This window comes from Nannospalax galili, unplaced genomic scaffold (genome assembly GCF_000622305.1).
Source record: "Nannospalax galili isolate Female #2095 unplaced genomic scaffold, S.galili_v1.0 scaffold284, whole genome shotgun sequence".
In the NCBI taxonomy this organism is placed as follows: Eukaryota; Metazoa; Chordata; class Mammalia; order Rodentia; family Spalacidae; genus Nannospalax; species Nannospalax galili.
The window spans coordinates 280997-299606 of record NW_008354281.1 but is presented as its reverse complement, the minus strand read 5'-3'; the positions used below and the strand labels follow the sequence as shown (position 1 = coordinate 299606).

The 18610-nt window shown below is 37.9% G+C and overlaps 1 protein-coding gene across 7 annotated transcripts in view; it reads left to right on the top strand.

Annotated features, from left to right (window-relative positions):
• The window catches only part of LOC103748743 (protein SMG5), a 122274-nt gene that overhangs the window by 46934 nt on the left and 56730 nt on the right, over positions 1 to 18610 (top strand). For 2 of the 7 annotated variants that reach the window (XM_008851485.2, XM_008851487.1), the window contains exons 3-5: positions 4958 to 5023; positions 10244 to 10336; positions 10706 to 10789. The exons of 3 other annotated variants lie outside the window; for them this stretch is intronic. The gene's annotated coding sequence lies outside the window, so the exon portion shown is untranslated. Of the gene's footprint in view, positions 1 to 4957; positions 5024 to 10243; positions 10337 to 10622; positions 10790 to 18610 lie in introns of those variants that run through there. 2 more of the 7 variants (XM_008851486.2, XM_017802806.2) reach the window with 2 other exon arrangements.

Here is an 18610-nt window from a genome sequence, read left to right as displayed (position 1 = left end):
TAATTATTATATATTTATTAAGAAATAACTATTTCTATGGAGAAAAGAAGACCATGACCTTTTTTTTACAGTCACAAAATTAGTTAATAGTGTAGGGGTCATTTGATAATAAAATTAATTTTTATGTATATTTTTATTGAATTTTCGTGCATTTCATACAATAGATCTTAATCATATTTAGACCTCCTTATCCATCCACACTCCCCCATAGCTCCCCACCAGATTTCATGCATTCTGTAATATATATCTTAGGGCCTATCAAAGTCAAGCTTTAGTATCCAGATGTCCCTCTGTGTGAGGTGTGAGTTCATCCACTGGAGTGTGGTCAGCCTATTTAGAGTCCCTCCCTTAAAGAATATCAGCTCTTCCTCACCCAACATTAATCAGTTGCCAATAGTTCCTTGGGTAAGGTTGGGGCCTGCTGCCCATTTTCACAGTTCTATGCTTTTTGTGTGACTGAGGCTGCATGGGTCTTGTGTATACTGTCACTATTGCTGCAAGTTCTTATGAACAAGTTCCCAGAGACCTGGAAGACTTTGTTTCCTTATGTTCATGCACCAACCCTGGCTCTTACAATCTTTTTGCCCTCCTCTTCCGCAATTGTACTGGAACCATGAATGGGTGAGTCCTAATATAGGAGTCCCATCTGTGGACCCAAACTCTGTGGTCTCTTATTCTCTACACCTTGGCCAGTTATGGCCTTCTGTGTGTATGGCACTCTGTTGCATGAGGAAGCATCACTGGTGAGAGTTGAGGGATGCATTAGTTTCTCTCTACCTCCTGTTCTGTTATTTTCCATGAACCTTTGGTATAGAGGTTTTACTGTAGATGTGCCACTTAAAGCTGGGCATCTCTCAGATATATATTCTCTGCATGTGACGTGTTGAAAGTTAGTTTTTAAATGATACTGGAAAGTAAACCTGGGTAAGGACTCTATCATTGATATATATTCCTAGTCTATTTAAAGTTATTTAGAGTGAAGTTCCCACTAAGTCATTCAGGATGATTTTGAGATTCTGTGGCTCAGGCAGGTCTAAAATTGCAATATTCCTGCTGCCACCCTTGGAGTAGCTGGGATTCCAGGCCTGTGCCGCTAGGCCTAGCTTGAAGCAGAATTTTTATGATTATTATTTGTTCCTACTCACTGCATAGGCTTTCTGGAGGTGATACATTTATTCAAAGGAATATGAAAAAAGGTGAAAGAGTCAATGCTACTGTAGGATGAGGAGGGGGTAGTTTGGTTTTGTGGGTCTTTTGGATATTTACTTGTATTCATTGTTTTACTCAATACCGTGGCAAAATACCCAAGAAAAGCAACTTAAGGAAAGGCTTACTTTGGCTCAGGGTGAGTCTCCCCTCCTTAGTTAAACCTCTCTGGAAATGCCCTCACAGACATGCTCAGATGTGTTTCCTAGAAGCTTTCAAATCCATTCAAGGTGACAATAAAGATCAACCATCATATACTCAACACCAACAAGCAGTAGCTTCTCTTAAAAGCAACTTGGACTAGAGTCTAGTGAAAACTCTTATGAAGACTAGGGAAAAATGTTAGAATTCCCCAAGCTATACATATGATGATTGGTATTAGTGAACTGATATTTTGAACAATTCCTACAGACCCAGGAATTGTTCAAAAATATCAATTCAAATACCAAATAATAGCTTGTATTTGTAAAAGAGATGTTTAGTGAAATGGTGTGGTGACTTGAATAAGTGGCCCCATAGGCTCAAGTATTTGAAAACTTCATCAGCTGGTGGTGCTGTTTGGTGTGGGTCATGGAACATTTAGGAGGTGCAGCCTTGGAGTAGGGAGTATGTCACTGGGGTCAGGCTTTGAAAGTTCATAGGCCCACCCCACTTTCAGTTTGTCTCTTGCTTCCTGTGCCTTCTTGAAGATGTGAGCTCTCTGCTAACTGCTCTGGCTGCCTCCTGCCATGCCTTCTTTCGCATGATGGACTTTCATTTCTCTGGAACCATAAGCAAAATAAACTATTCTATAAGTTTCCTTGGTCATGGTGCTTTATCATGGCAACAGAAAGGTAATTAAGGCAGAAATTAGTAGCAGAGATGGGCTATTGTTGTGATGGACATGACCATGTTGTTTTTTGGGAGGACTGTGGAAACATTTTGAACTTTGAGCTGGAAAAGCCATTACATGTTCACAGCTTTATGAGGTGTTGTGGGAGCTTGGAAGACAGTTTCTTGCCTCCAGATTGCTGCTTTTGAGTGCCGGCTCTGGCTTCTCTTGATGAAGGACTGCACTGTAAGATGAAATAAACCTTTTTCTCCCCAGGTTGGTTTTAGTCAATGTTTCATCATAGCAATAGAAAGCCAATTAGAGCAAATGAGATACAAGTAAACTTAGAGCTTCTATATGCTCTCTGAGATTTAGCTCTTCCTCTGTAAAATAGAAAAAATAAGTATAATTCTCTAGGAGTTTCAGGTGAATGTCAAAGGAAGCAATGGAAGTAAAAGTGCTTTGTGAACTGTAATTTCATGTACATATCATTTATAACAATGACTAAAGAGCCAAATGGAAACCACATGATGGAATGAATGGAAAAGGATTATTCTATATTTCAGTATTCTATAATTCACAGTTATGGAATTTTAGTTATAGAATTTATATACTGAATTTGCCTCACTTTGTACTTGAAGAAGCAAATATCCACAGAAAGTAAATTGTCTGCAGTCATATAGTACATTTAAGAATACTGTTGAAAATACTATAATAATAATGTGGTATCATGGAAAGAGGCAGAGTCGATCAATGGCTACTTATTGAGTGATTATTATATGCCAGGTAATTGCTAGAAATAGAGTGATGAACAAAATAATTAGCATTCTTACCTTCTAAAAGCTGATACTTTGATGAAGAGAGTGAACAAAGCCATTTCAATCATAAGGTCCTAAGTGTTTTAAAGAATTGGTGATGTAATACTGAGCCCAAAGGCTTAGCTTCTTTAGCCATCATTCCTAAAGTGACACTTCAATTGGGACCTCAAATAAGTGAATGGAAGGAACTTCAATGACAAAGGTTTAGATAAGTTAGATGTCAAGCCAACAGGTTTGAATGAGACTTCTGTGGGGAGAAAGAGTCAAGAATGATGTCAGTTTCTTTTTCCCAGAACAATTGAGTGGTAGGACTTGGTAGCTTTCTTAGATGGGGGCAGGACTGTGAAGATTATTAGGATGGGAATAGGAGAAATCATTAATTTTGCTTTGGTCACACAGTATTTTAAATAATAAGCATCACAAAGGAGTTGTTGAGTAGGACTCTGGAGCTTGGAGGAGACTATATCAGGCTAGAAGTCAGCACTGCAGAATTGTGTTTGAACATGAAATTCTATTATTGATCATTGATTCTGCTGTGTAGTCATTGTAACAACTCCTGTTTTTGTGGCATTTGACCATACGATACAGTTTCAGTCCAAAATGTCAACACAGAAAGCAGCTGTATGTAAAGGAGTAGATTCTTATCAAATTTGAATAAATGTCTTTCATAATTTTATGCAATATAAGTAAAAATAACAAGTGTTTGAAGGTAATTGTTGTGGCAGAAATTAACACACTAACAAGTTTCCAAAATTCAGACATGAAGAGATCAGTGCAATGTCCACATTTATGGTCCATGTGTCAGTGTAGGGTTGTGATCAGGACATTATTAGTAGGTCAGTTATAGTTATAAAGGTTGTTCAGAAAGTATTGCATGATGTTAGAGCACCAGCTCATTTTTTGCAGTGTGATTAAGGCAGATACATAGATGTAAAATGCAGTACTGTATTAACAATGAGACTCTGGTAGTCACCTGGCTCTAACATGCATGGAGATTTGACTTTTTCTATTGTAAAAGTGGAAACTGTAGAAAGTTCTTACTACATTTTGGAGTTCTATGTAATTAATTGTTTCAGTTTACATACTGGTACCTAACATAGAGGACTGGATGGAAGAATACCCTGGTGCCTTTTGAAGACCAGTAATTCAGGAGCCAATAAATCAGATTCCTGCATTTTATTCAACCTGTGAGTCCCCTTGTAAGGACTAATAAGTTCTTTACGTGAATGTGTAGAGCAAGTTCATACACAATAGTCTCAAACTAGAAACAACCTTACATGGCTGAGTGGCTAATCATACTGGTAGATTCATATGGAATATTACTTAGCAACAAATAGTAAAAACAATTAGTACATGTGCCAATAAGAACGAGTCTTTAGAAAATTATTCTTAATGGGAAAAATCTCAATCTCAGTATCACATGTTGTATGATTTCTTTAGTATAACATTGTTTAAATTAAAAAGGTATAGACATGGAGATGAATTTGCAGATATCTGTGTTTAAGGAAGGGATAAGTGTGGGAAGTTGAGATAGTATAAAAGGACAAGATGAAGTCTCCACACGATAGTGGAAATATTCTATGTCTTATTACATCCCTGTCGAATTTCTGGTTGTAGTATCAGACCATAGCTTTACAAGCTATTGCCACTGGGGAACATGGGATAATAGGCTATCATGCTGTGGAGAGAACAAACAAAAGTTACTTTCCTCATAATTTCTCAGCAGTTAAGAACACTTGCTGCTCTTATAGATGACCCAGGTTCAATTCCTACGACCCATATGGAGTGGCTAACTATCACCTATAACTTCAGTTCCAGGGAATTTGATATCCTCTACTGACCCTCATGGGCTTCTGCATACATGTGGTGCACATACACATATACATAAAATAAATATTTTTAAATGTAATAAAACCTATCATTCTTACAGCCGAGGGCTACTTGAAATAACTGGGAAGTTGCCTTTGGTCTCTGAAGATAGCACAGTGAGTGGTCAGACCGTCTGTATTACTCTCTGCCCCACGATATACATCACCATGAATGTGAGATGAAGTCCATGAGAATACTCTGAAATCAGCACAATGCTTGGCAAATCTAAGTTGCTATTATCTTCTCCATCAAGGTCATCCACAGCCAGAGCTTTTCTACCTGCCTCAGTTCTTAGGAGAGAACTGTCCATTTACCTGTGGTAAGTTTGTGATAAGAGAATACTTAGAAAAAATTCTGTCAATGTGTTAAGCTCTGTAGGGCCAGATGGCAAATAAGTTAACTCCAGTCCACCATTCCCCCTCACATTCAAGGTATCTGCCTTACTAGAGAAGCAAGAGAATATTAATTCTACTTCTTATGAGCACAACGGTGGTCTCACACTTTTGAGACAGAGTACCATGACTGATTGCATTGACCCTGCAGTAAAACTTATTTGCCATCTCAGATTAGATAGATTTATAAGTATGCATGCAGTGGATTTGAGTTAAATACATATTCCCTAAAGATGTAAATTGTGGTCTGTATATGTATAGGGGTGCATGTATTATTTATGAGGTGATATTTTTTATCAAGTTGGGTGAGTGTCTATGTATGTGTCTCTGTGTATTCATTTTCATGTCTCTGTGTATATGTATGTAAATGTGTAAGATAAAGAAAAATCAAGTAAGTATGCATTACAGTCATATTTTAGGTCAAGTTTTGACATTAAAATTCACAATAAAATATGAAAAGACTCTAAAGAATATTATGAATATTATGTAGGTCTCCCAGCTCTAAGCAAGAATTCATGTCAGCCTCTCAGGTTAAAGAGCAGATTCAGAATCACTCTTTTTATGGTGAGCTCCAACTTGGAGTCTTATCTCTTAGGAATAGAACAAGAGCCCAGAATATTTGAATATATTAACGTTACAATGAACTGAATGTTATAACTAAGTGAGACCCTAATTTACTTTCCTAGTGATAGCAATATCAGTTATGCTTTGTGATGTTGGCCCAATTATATTCAAAGTATGTCATTTCCTAAATGAATTCTCCCTTGGGAAAAAAATGGTTTACTTGTAGAGCATCCACTAATATTTCAGATAGTGATAGGTGCTACACACAGAAGACCCTGGCTCTCTCAAAATATAGATCAAGTGGTTCTCCTATATGCTCCCATAGAGTTTTTTAATTCCTCTCTAAAAATTTATAACCTGTTATGCTATAATTACTACTATCTTCCTCTGAAGATAGTATAGAGTCTTTTATGATAGGATTGAATCACTGTTTCTGTTTCTGGTGGTTAAAGGATTGTGAATCCTGTTCTGTAAAAAGATAAGATAGAGGACAATTTAGGACCTGTGGACCATATAGTTTCTGTCATAGGTACTAATTTTACCATTGTTGTGTGAAAGCAACCATAGACAGTGTAAAAATAAATACATGTGGCTGTGTTCAAAATACTTTATTTACAAAAGAAGGCAGTGGGTTAAAGTTTTCCTATCATTTCTTGGCACACGAGTGCTGAATATAAATATATATTTGAGACAGGGTGTTGCTGTCTGTCTCAGGCTGGCCTGGAACTTACAATCCTCTTGCCTCAGCTGGCATTATGTACCTAGCTTTGGTAGATTTTTAATCATGACTAGTAGTGGTATTTTAGTTTTGTTGAATAAGTGAATGCATAATGTGATCTGGCATGTTTGGTTCTTTCATTCTAGTGGAGATGAAAATAATCACAATAGAGTAGGAGAAATTCTGTGATGGACCACGGGCAGAGATTCTGGGAGCCCAGGGAAAGTTATCCTAGTCGAAGAGGAGGCAGGGGCAGAGGGGGCTAGAAAATCTTCTTGGCTTCATTTGAAAAATATTTTATTTTTTTAAATTCTTTGTGTATGAGTGTATTGCCTGCATGTATGTAAGTGCATCCATGTTATGCAATGCCCATGGAGGTCAGAAGAGGTCATCGGATTCCCTGGAACCAGAGTTACTGATGGTTGTTGGCCACCATGTGGGTGCTGGGAACCAAATGAACCTGGGTCCTCTGCAAGAGCAGTCAGTGCTCTTAACTGCTGAGTCATCTCTCCAGCCCCTATAAAATATTGGAAGAGACAGATTCTGAGTCCTGTTTTGAAGAAGGTATGTGCTTAATGATTAGAAGAAAAAGTATTGTAGTCTGAGGGCTTTTGCTAAATACAGAGGCAGAGAGGCAAGCACAGAACTCCATGGCACAGGTAGAGGACTGGACTGCAGATAATTTAGTGTGGAAATTGTAGTTATGGAAGACAGCTTTGCAGTTTAAATTCTGCATTAATGTTTTAATCTTGCCTGTTTACTCTGGGACTAAGAGAGTTATCCTTTCTCTTTTTGCCTTTTAACCTTAGTAGGTAAACATGCTCAGCTGTTTCCCATATTTAAAATGAGTACTTCACTGCTGCTATTGCCACCATCACCACCACCATCACCATCGCCGTAGTTACCACCTTCACCTTGACTAACACTGTCTCATATGTTGTCACTTACATCACTGACTCCAGTGTCTCGACCACAACTTCTGCCATCTCTGCCACCTCGGGTCCCTTCATTATTACTGACCCTATTACCTCAAAGACCACCACCACTAACATCACCTTTGTAACTTTCACCATCACCTCTGCTACCTCCTCCGAGTTTTAGCACCATCATCGCGATGCCATACCTCTAATGAAAGCTTCCCTCCATTATCCATCCCCACAAAGCATTCATGGCATCTATCTTTTGCGGAACCTTCTCAGAGAGTAATGTGTCCATGTTTTCTTCCCCCCCTTTCGTTCTCATTTGTGGCTCATCCAGCTACAACCTGGTTTCTATTCTCTTTAATTGAAGTTGAAGTAGAGGCACTACTTACCTTGATCACCACGTCACATTGGACATTTTTTACTTTTAAATTAACTTGAACTCTCTGAAGCATTTGATTCATTTTCTTTTCTTTTGTTTAATGATTTATTTAAATTTTATTTTACGTGTATTGAGTATGTTATTACATGTATGTAACTGCATCACCAGTGGGTGTGCAGTGCTCCTAGAGGCTAGAAGAGAGAACTGGATCCCCTGGAACTGGAGTTATAGACAGTTGTTAGCCTTCATGGGGGTGTTGGGTTCTCTGCAAGAGCAGCCAGTGCTCTTAATTGCTGAGCCATCTCTGTAGCTCCCTTGATTCAGTTTTTTTTCCTTCCTCCTTAAGATGATTGCCTTTGTACTACTGCAACCTTCTGGTTGTCTCCTAATTTTCTGACCTCTTCCTTTACAGTTCCTCTAAGGGCCAGACAGCATCCAATCATTCCTTCAGTGTGGGGGTGTTCATTGACTGCCTCTTGATCTCATGATATTTCAGTATCTTTATAGAGAATCTTTCATATTTAGTTCTTACATTAAGGGACTAAGACTACCACAATTTTTGAAAATTGGTAACAGGACTTGGAGAAAGAGATGAAAGCTGAAGAAGCTGCTGAGGGGAACTGGGGGGCAGAATAACATGTGCTACTGGGGTGGGTAGCCCTGCTGAGGTTTTAGATTGTAGATTTATGGCATCTTGAAACTAATCGTCTGCCTAATTTTTCCAGCATAATAATAGGGAGAAGAGGCAAACTAACTAGATATGTGACTGGACAAAGGGTAAATCATATATCAAATATTTTGTTGTCTTCATTGAGACTATTCCATAAACTGCTATCATATTCTCAAGGAGTGAGCATGGTAATGAAGGATCAGTCATTGTTATTTTATAGATTAATATAGTCTCTTGTTTGATGTAATTACTATTTTTTTTCTGTGCAAACGCATTTTCAAAGATTTACAAAGTTTATGTATTTTTTTAAATGAAGATGATAAAAGTTGTATTTTTCTGGAGTCTTGATGTGAGTTTTTAGCCTTTCTTGACATGATTTATTAATACTATATCCTGGAACAGATCAAATAAATTTAATGTAAACATTGGAAACTATATCTGTACCTTTCTCACCATTAAAACAAGGGCTCACTGTATTTTTAACAATAGGTCTAAGCCAGTTCACTTATTTTTAAGAATCTGTACTTTAATAGTAGATAAGAAAATTTGTAAGTAGAACTCATTAATGTACTACTTTTAATTAGCATGAAATTAAAGTGATCATAGAAACACTACTTAAAATTAATTGTTGCCAGATCGGTGTATACAAGCACAAGTGAAAGGTTTCCAGACTCAGCAGAAATCCTTTCTCCAGGACAGTCCTCTGCACTGAAAATGAAAACACACAGTCATATGGTGATTGACTTTATGACTAACACTGCCAGCCAGAACAAGCTCATGTGGCCTGTGCCAACCAACTCTCTTTATTCTTATTTTTAAAATTATCTTGAAAAGTGACAGGTTCCCATATGAGGTTTTTAATACATATTTCATTTTGCTCAATCCCCTGATGACTTCCTTGATCCCCTTGCCCCTCCTTCCTCTGCTGCATCCTTTACTCCCCAGCATTCCCCTTTCCACTTTATTATACTGCCTTCCCCACCCCATCCCTGAAAGATTCTTTTTCTAATCATGTGGGCTTCTTCCTAGATTCCTGGCCCTTCCCCCATATTTCTTTCCTCCTGGACATACACGTTTAACAGTTTGAGGCTAGCATCTACATATGAGAGGAAAAACAGTATTTATCTTTCTGAGCCTGGGTTACTTTGCTTAAAATAATGTTTTCCAGTTTCATTCATTTTCCTGAAATTTTCATTCGTCTTTATGGATAAATAAAATTACATTGTGTACATATATCACGCTTTTATTAACTGTTCATTTGAGGGCATCTAAATGGGTTTCATTTCCTTGCTATTGTGAAAAGAGCAGTAATAAACATGGTTGTACAAGTACCTGTGTAGTAGACGGTAGAGCCCTTTCAATACATGCCCAGGAGTGGCATAGCTGGGCTGCATGGCAATTTCTTTTTTCAGTTTTTTGAAAACCCTCCACATTGATTTCTATAATGACAGAACTAGGTTACACATCTACTAACAGTGGATTAGGAATCGTCTTTAAGACCCCCTGCATCATGTTGGGATGGATCTTATCTTTGTTGCCTCTGTTAGACAGTATGATCACTGGGGACTGTGTTTTCATCCTGTTATACAGAGTGCCTTTCATGGGGTTTGATAATCAAAGGAATTCGATCACTGTCATTTGGTTGAAACGAATGAATGAATGCATGAATGAGAGTCCTGTTTCCATTTTTCTTTTAAAAATACATGATGCTGACATACTTTAGACATGTTGCTTTTTGCTTAAAAGCTTCTGTTTGAGTAGCAATTAAATATGGTTTCTTTGTGGTTTTGGTCTTGTGGTTGTTTGCATTTTCACCAGAGATCTTATGCTACTTTGGCTCCCATTAGCTTCACCTTCTCCATTTTCATGAGTTTTGCTTGCTTCCATCCACAGGCCTAGACTGGTACCTGCTGCAGCAGGAAGTCTGTAAGAAGCTTCCTGCCAGGGACTGAAGATTGCCTTGGAATCACGGGCTCCCTTTTGCTGGTACCTGGTATCCATTCTTCTGCTCATCTTACTTGTAGATCGCCTGGTTCCTGCTGACCTGCCTCAGCTTTTGACCATCTGCCTTGCCTTCCAGCTTTGGGAATCTCCAGTTCGTGTCTGCCTTGCCTTTTGCTCACCTACCGTTTGCTCTGACCTTCCATGAAGTCATTGAATTTTTTTCCTTTTCTTTTTGATTTCTGACTGATTTTAACATCATGACGTTTGACTCCTTTGTGTGTTTGAGTTCGAGCTATGCAATATGATTGTTTTCATCACATCACCTAGTTCCATCTCCTTGAATATGCCTTATGCATTATCATCTTTTAGCTGTGGGTCTTTTGAGTAGGACCAATGTTCCTGTTTCCTCAGGTTATGACCACGGAAGCTGGGGCACAGAGTTAATAAACTCCGACTTGCTACTATGCCTTTTAAATGAAACAAACTCTGATCAAGGTAAAAGCAATGCTTAATGTATCACACACAAAGTGCTCTTAACTGTGATTATGCACCAAAATTTTCTTGGGCCATGCTAGATACACAGAATTAGGATCTTGGAGTTTTGGCATATGTATTTTCAGAATTTCTTGATAGATCTTAAGGTACAGCCTGGGCTGCATCTGAGGATTGCGGAGGCAATGATTACCTGAAATGTTATTCATTACATATGACAGTGGGCATCTCTCAATTTAAAGGACTAATGAAAACTAGCAGCCATTGCTATCCATGGACATTATGGTACTGTCCTCTACATCTTGTTTCTCATTTAATTAACCTCTGATTCAATAACAGCTAGACACTGTCAATACTGAGGACGAATTTAAACTCAATTTGAAAGAGGTTTAATTACCAACCTAAGGTTATAGTTAATGTCATAAGATTTTAAATTCTAGTCTTTTTAACTTAACCTGGCATACATGATATACTAATATTCAAAAACTAACATGTCTTCATACACAGGACAGTGTAACTATTAACATCATTTTACTAATAGAATTAAAACATTTGTCTAATGACCTTTCTAGAGGATTCTTACAGTTTCTTTATTATCTACCAAAAAAGTAAAGTTTCTTTGTAATTGTGCAAAATTATCTCTTCAAGTTTACCTTCCAAATATCTCCAGTGCTGGTGTCTCTGTTTCCTCTATCATGCTTGGTTTCCCACCACATTTGTGAGGTGCTGAGCTGAAACAATGGCATGTCTTTACATTGGCCTTTGATAGTCACTGGCACATCAAGTCTCCTTTGCAGATTGAAGAAACGGAGAAAAAACTGTGAAAGTCAAGGGTTCACCAGATCAATTTATTATAAATAAAGTTAGATTGGGACAGCAGCTTGGACCCAGTGTCCTTGACCCTGAACTCTTCACCTAGTCACATTTGTAACAGCTAAAGGGATGTTGGGCTCCCACAATGAGCTGGGGGCCCTCAGATCTTGTAGGATTACTCCTGCAGGCTAGGGGACATGAGGACATGAGGCTATCACTGAGATGTTCCAGATCCCGTGAATCCTGTGAGCATGGCTGTCTGTAGGGCAGAAGGGACAAGTGGAAATTCATTCCCCCTTTAGTCTAGAAGGGATGAAGCCACTATTGATGCTCTCCAGCAGGAAGAAGGGAGTGATGATGATCCTTACACTTTTCATAGTCAGTTTTCCCTTTTCTGATTTCTCTATCAGCTCAAATGCTGTTTCCTAGAAACATTTCTGATATCACCCGAAGCATTCAATTCATGCATACATTTGCATATGTGCACATCTTACTTCCCATTCCTGAACTTTTCTGAGGCTGCAACCTTGTTCTTGGTAACTCTTAAAGTACAGTGTGGAACACTGTGTTTACCCCTCACAAGCCTTAAAAGTGCTCCTCCAAAGTATGGCATTCCAAGCTGCTGGGCCTTAGAGCACAGTGCTCAGTGCTCATTCTACGACTAGCACGGTACCTGGAAGGATTTAGTTAAAGATGATTTTATATGATGATGGCTATTGACCATCATTTTGTTTCAAAATATTATATTGAACATAGAGTAAAATACACATATATGTTAAACATGGAATGAGTTTGGTAAAATTAATGAAGCATCACTATAGAACAAAAAGTAAGAAATACTTAAATGTCAAAAAATTCTATATTGGGAATCTGTAAAACAATCCCATGGCTTATATAAGATTAGTCTTGTAAAATATGCTCATATTCTTTTGAAAATGTCACTTATATTAAAACACTGTACCTCTGATGTAAATGGTCACATGTATTATTTGGCACTAACTTACAGGAAATTGATGCAATATAAAACTCACATTTTAATAAATGAAAGCATAATTTTTTCCCTCAGAAATACTTATTTTATTGTCATAATTGTTTTATAGTTTTTAACATATTTCTTTTAGGTTAACATTTTACTTAAAAAGTTGAAATTTCTTGAGGGAAGTAAATTTAAACTAGTACATGGTCCCTTTTAGGTATCGCTGTGTGAAATAATTAAATTAAAATATGTACTGGAATGGAATTTCTATTTCTCTTCCCATTCTTATCAACTTCATTTATTTAGTACTTGAACTATCTGATGAAGTCATCAAAGACTGCAGATGTCACATTACAGTCATCCCTGATAGACCCACATTCACTAAGTGAATTTCAATCTCTTTACCTCTAAAAATGTCATTAAATTTTCCTTTATATAACACTTCATGTGTTCAGAAGAAAATCGGAAAGACACGAGAATGCTTATCTTGATTTTATTAAATGTGAGAGAATGTAGCATGTAGGTAAGGTGCAATGTTTAGTACACAAGAGTTAGTACAAGTTATTAGTACAAAGATGCTATAGATTGGTGTTAAATCTTTAAGTTCTCTAAGATCAGAGAGGTTAATAACAATGTCCTGTTAGCCCTTGCAACTCTAGCCTAGCCCCTTGCTAGATGAGTCCTACTCTATTTTGGTGAACGAGTGAGCTAATGACATGATGGGGCATACTATCTGAAACACCCCTTAAACTATAAAATGGCATCCATATCCTAAGGGGCTATTTTTATTCTTGTGTATGGTTAGCTGTTTTCGAAGTATGACAACATTCAGAGAAGTGTAAGATTTAGAAAACAAACTCCTGCATCCAGCTCCAAAATCAATTTTTTTTTTATCAGCGTCCAGAGGCCTCTTTTGTGTCCCTGCCTAATAAGTTTTTTCCAAAGTTAACTACTGCCTTAAATTTTAGCACTAAAGATTTATTTCTCTGTTTTATAAAATGGAATTATGAAAGGTGTACTCTGCATCTCACTTCTGCTACATAGAATATTTGTGAAATCCATTCATGCTTAAGGGTATAGCTATTATTTGTTCATACTCATTGTTGTATAGTATTCCTTTGTATAAATATACCACAGTGAAGGGACTCTAGGGTTGTTTTTCAGTCTGGAGATGTTTTTGAATAGTACAATGAGCACTTTTATACATGTTTTTTTGTGAGAACATTCACAAACGCCTAGCAGTGGGATTACTGCGGAGCACAGATTAGCTGATATCAACCACAATCTTCCAAAGTATTTACACCTGATTTCATTCCCATCCACAGCACCAGAGAGTTCAAGTACTGTTGAAAATTCTACTGGGAATATAATGGTCTAATCAGACAGTGGAGTTTGAATTCTTGTGATGACTGATTATAATGAGGCCTTGTTCTGCTGTCTGTTGGAATATGTGCTCTTGTGAAGTACCTACTGACATTTTCACTATTTTTGGTGTCTATGTCTATTTATTTTGTAGGAGTTCTTCATGTGTTCTAGATATATGTGCATTGTCAAGTAAAAGTATTGTCTGTGTGAGCAATTTTAACTTCAGACCATTCAGATTAAGCCATATAGACCTTCTACTGTTGTTATTGGGCTGATATATGATAGAATCCAGTGCTACAGCCTCATTACTTTTTAGCTGAATCAGAAGCTCTGGAGGTAGAGACTGGGTGTAAATTTTATTTATCATTATATACCCAGTACCTAGTAAGTAGTATTCTTAATATTGGAACAGGGTTTTATAATTTTATCTTTAGTTCAAGATTCATTCTTTAACAAATTACACATAATTTGGAAGTATTTTCTTAGATGATTAAATATTATTAATTCAACTTGATAAGTAGGGAGAATAAAAAATTGTCTTCATATGTTTACTATGTATTAATAATTGCACTAAACTTTCTATGCTAAGGAAGCAGCTCATTTCGTACCTTGACTAACATGTACAAGGCCCTGGGTTTGATCCTAGCCCTGAATAAATGAGCCATGATGTTGAAAGCCTGCAATTCTAGCACTCAAGAAGAGGAAGCAAGAGGATCAGAAGTATCAAATATACAGCAAGTTCAAGTTCAGCCTACAGGAGATCCCCATCTCAGTAAATAAACAAAATAAACAAACCTACCTACCTTTTGACAGAATGCATACTACTAGCCTCTTGTAAAATTAAATGGTCATTACTTCATTCTTCATAAAATGTTGACGTACCAGTTGTTGTAACTCACACATTCACAGCTGAGTAATGTTCATGCTACATTTTTCTTTTCAGGTAGCAAACACAGCACTCCTGGCACTATGAAAGCTAGGCAGTGAGAATGAGTCTCTGAAGTCAGCCCCCGCTTGAATTTTCCTTATTTGTTCTACAGCTCATGTATGTAGTATCTTCAGCAGTAGTGTCTTACCATCGAGTTCTGGTGGGGAATCAAGATCTGGGACAATGGCTAGGATTGTTTGAAGGTCTAAGAAACCCCTGGTCAACAGCTTCCAAAGAAGGAGTCTATTCCTGGCATTGGGCTTTTACTTAGCTTGCCTATGGTGTCCAGTAGAGGCAATGCCCCCTGTTATAAGGTAACTCCCTTTAGTCTCTTTTTATAATACATATATATGTATATACTTTGAGAAACTTCTATAATGGCAGATTTTCATGTGGCTTTTTCAAAAGGCCTTTACTGATGCTTATTCCTCCGCATACTCCCTCCTCTTCCCTGCCCTCACATTCCCCATCCCATTTAACCATCCCTACTGTATTGTTCCCCTTTCCCCCTTTATATCACTACATTGTCCCTCCCCTTCAGGAAGCACCTCCTCGTGACCACTTATTTAATGACCTCTCTGCATTTTCAAATTGAGACATGCATATCTAAGATTTCAAAGCTGGCATCCAACCATGAGTGAGAATGTGCATTTGTCTTTATGTCTGGCTTACTTCACTCAGAATGATTTTTTCCAGTTCCACTCATTTACCTGCAAGTTTCATAATTTCATTTTTGTTAAAAAGCTGAGTAATATTCTATTGTGTATATGTACCACACTTTCACTATCCATTCATCATCTGATGTACAGCTAGATTGTTTCCAATTCCTGGCTGTTATTAAAAGGTCATCGATGAACATGGATGAACAGGTATTCCTGTAATACGGTAAAGAGTCTTTGAGGTATGGCTGGATCATATAATAGATCAACTTTGAACTTTTTGAGGAATCTCCACACTGATTTCCATAATGACTGCACCAGTTTACACTCCCACCAGTAGTGGATAAGAGTTCCTCTTTCTTCACAGACTCATCAACATTTGTCATCATTTGTTTTTTTGGATCTTAGCTATTCTGAGTGGGTTAAGATGAAACCTTAAAGTGGTTTTAATGTACATTTTTCTAGATGACTAAAGATGTTGAACATTTTAAAAAATTATTTCTCAACCATTTGTGTTTCATTTTTAGAGAACTCCCTAATCAGCTTCTTGCCCCAATTTTTAATTGGGTTCTTTTTTTGACATTTATTTTTTTTTGAGTTTTTTGTGCATTCTAGATACTAACCCTCTGTCAGAGGTATAGCTGGCATATTGTTTCTCATTCTGTAGGTTCTCTTTTCATTCAAATGATGGCATCCTTTTCTGTAGAGAAGCTTTTTAGTTTCATGGGGTCCTATTTGCCAGTTATTGGACTTAATGCTTGTGCTATAGGAGTCCTATTCAGGAAGCCCTTTCCTGTGCCTCTAAGTTCCAAAGTATTCCCTAGTTTCACAAGATAGAGCCCATACCTAACACTGATATCAGACCTAGGAACCTGAGACTAGATAGGTCACCGGACATAAGGGAGAGCCTACTGCTATTATTCTGCTAAATAGATATAATGTTAAACTGACTCCTAATGACTTGTTGTTATATCTATAGATTAATGAAGGCATCACTCAGCTCTCATCAGAGAAGTTTCCTTATGCAGCAGATCATGACTAACACAGAGACTCACAACTGGCCAACATGCAGAGAATAAGAGGCTGCAGAGAGCTTAGCCCTGAATAGGAAATCTATATCAAACTTCTGCTTTCCAAGGCTCAGGGATCATTGTGGAAGACAGGGCAGAAAGACTGTAAGAGCCAGAGGTGGTGGATAATCACAGGGAAATAAGGTTTTTCAGACAGCTGGTCAGTTACTCATATGAACTCACAGCAATGGTGACAGCATGCACAAGTCCCGTGTATGTTCAAGGCAGACATATCCCAGCATGATGTGGGAAAGTTGGTAAAGAACTCCAGCTCTAGCTGAAATTAAGAAACTGTAGGTTGTGGCTTGATTAAGAAGAAATGGAGAGAAGAGGTGCCCAGTTCGGCAGCTGCCTTGCTTCAGAAGGCAGAGTGACCCAGGATTAAAGGTAATCACGTGGATTTAGAATTTCCATCTAGATGGAAATTTCCACATTGGGTCAGATTATATGACCTCTCCCAGGGTCTCCTGGCTTTAATTCCATGCAGTTTTGCAATGTAAATAATTTCATCTACTGCAGGCATTATTTTTTCAAAACCTCCTAGCCTTACTCCTCTTGAGATTCTTGCCCTGGACATAGAAAATTCCAACCTCTGGTTTAGGAGTCACCCATTGAGGGAGTGCTGGCATAAAGAATATTTTCCTTACATTGGTCTCACAGAGAGCTGCTTATTAGTCTCCCCTTTTATTTTTGGATTTATTAATGATGTATGTTTTTAGGGACCCCCACCTCCCTCAGCTAAGTTCAAGATGTTCTATGAAATGGAAATGTAGCAGAGTGGAAAACAAGATTGACAGTGAGAGTTCTCAATATGCCTTTCACAAAGGATAATTTGTTCAACATTAAATATAAAAAGCTCTGCCTGATGGTTGCATATTAACCAGTGGGGTGTTGTGTCAACCAACATACTGGGAAACAGGTTTATACAACTCGCTCTTTTTAGTAATTATTGCCTTTAAGTGAGGGCATCTGAGCATATTAAATGAGACTTAGTTCATAATTGTCAGATATTAGTATAATGGATTCAGCTAAAAGGATTTTAGACATTTGGGTCCATTTGGCATGGGACAAATCTGCTCCTTGAAATTGAAGAGACAATGTGGTCAATGCCTAGATGCCTAGCTTTAGTTTTTAGTATTTCCTGACACATCTGCCACCCACAATATCGTTGACTCAAGTGGGACTTAGAGGAAGCCTGTCTCTAAGAAATAACTGTAATCTGCAGGAAGTTACTGACTCCATGGTATGTGAAATCCAGAGCATAAGTGTCAGGTGCAAAAACCACGATCACAAATATTTTCATTTTGTTTCTCAGCTCCTATTTCCAAGTATTGTATGAATTTTGTGAGGAATGTTTTAGTCTTATGGTAGTGCTGTGGTTTGAATGAGAAGTGTACCATATGTACTCAAGGATTTGAGCATTTGGTTCCCACTTGGTGGCACTGTATGGGAAAATTATGGAACCTTTAAGAGGAGGAGCCTTGCTGGAGGGAGTACATCACTGGGGGAGGGCTTTGAGGTTTTATAGCTTGCCGTACTTTCTGTTCTTTCTCTCTGCTTCTTGTGTGTGATGAAATATGATCATCCAGCTTCCTGAGCACCAGGGCAGCCTCATGCTCCTGCCATCATGCCTTCCCTGCTGTGGTGGACTGTACCCCGGGGACTGTAAGCCAGAATAAACCTCTTCTTCCCTAAATTGCTTTTTTTGTCACAGTATTCTATCCTAGTAACAGAAAAGTAACTAGTAGGAAATGATTTGTGCCTGGATTTTTACTTATGTCCTGAACTGTTCAGCACATTGTTTCAGTAGCTAAGATCCTAGAAAGTTTACTATAAGAAACATGACACTTCCACGGTCATTTTTTCCCTTAAGTTTAATATACAAGAGTATATTTATAGGCACATCAGAGAAATCACATGAATCCTGGAAGTAACCTGATCATTATGACAAGGTTAGCCAAGATTTTTACCCCTGGGTAGGAACAGCATATAAAATGCAGTTAAGGGCTGTTC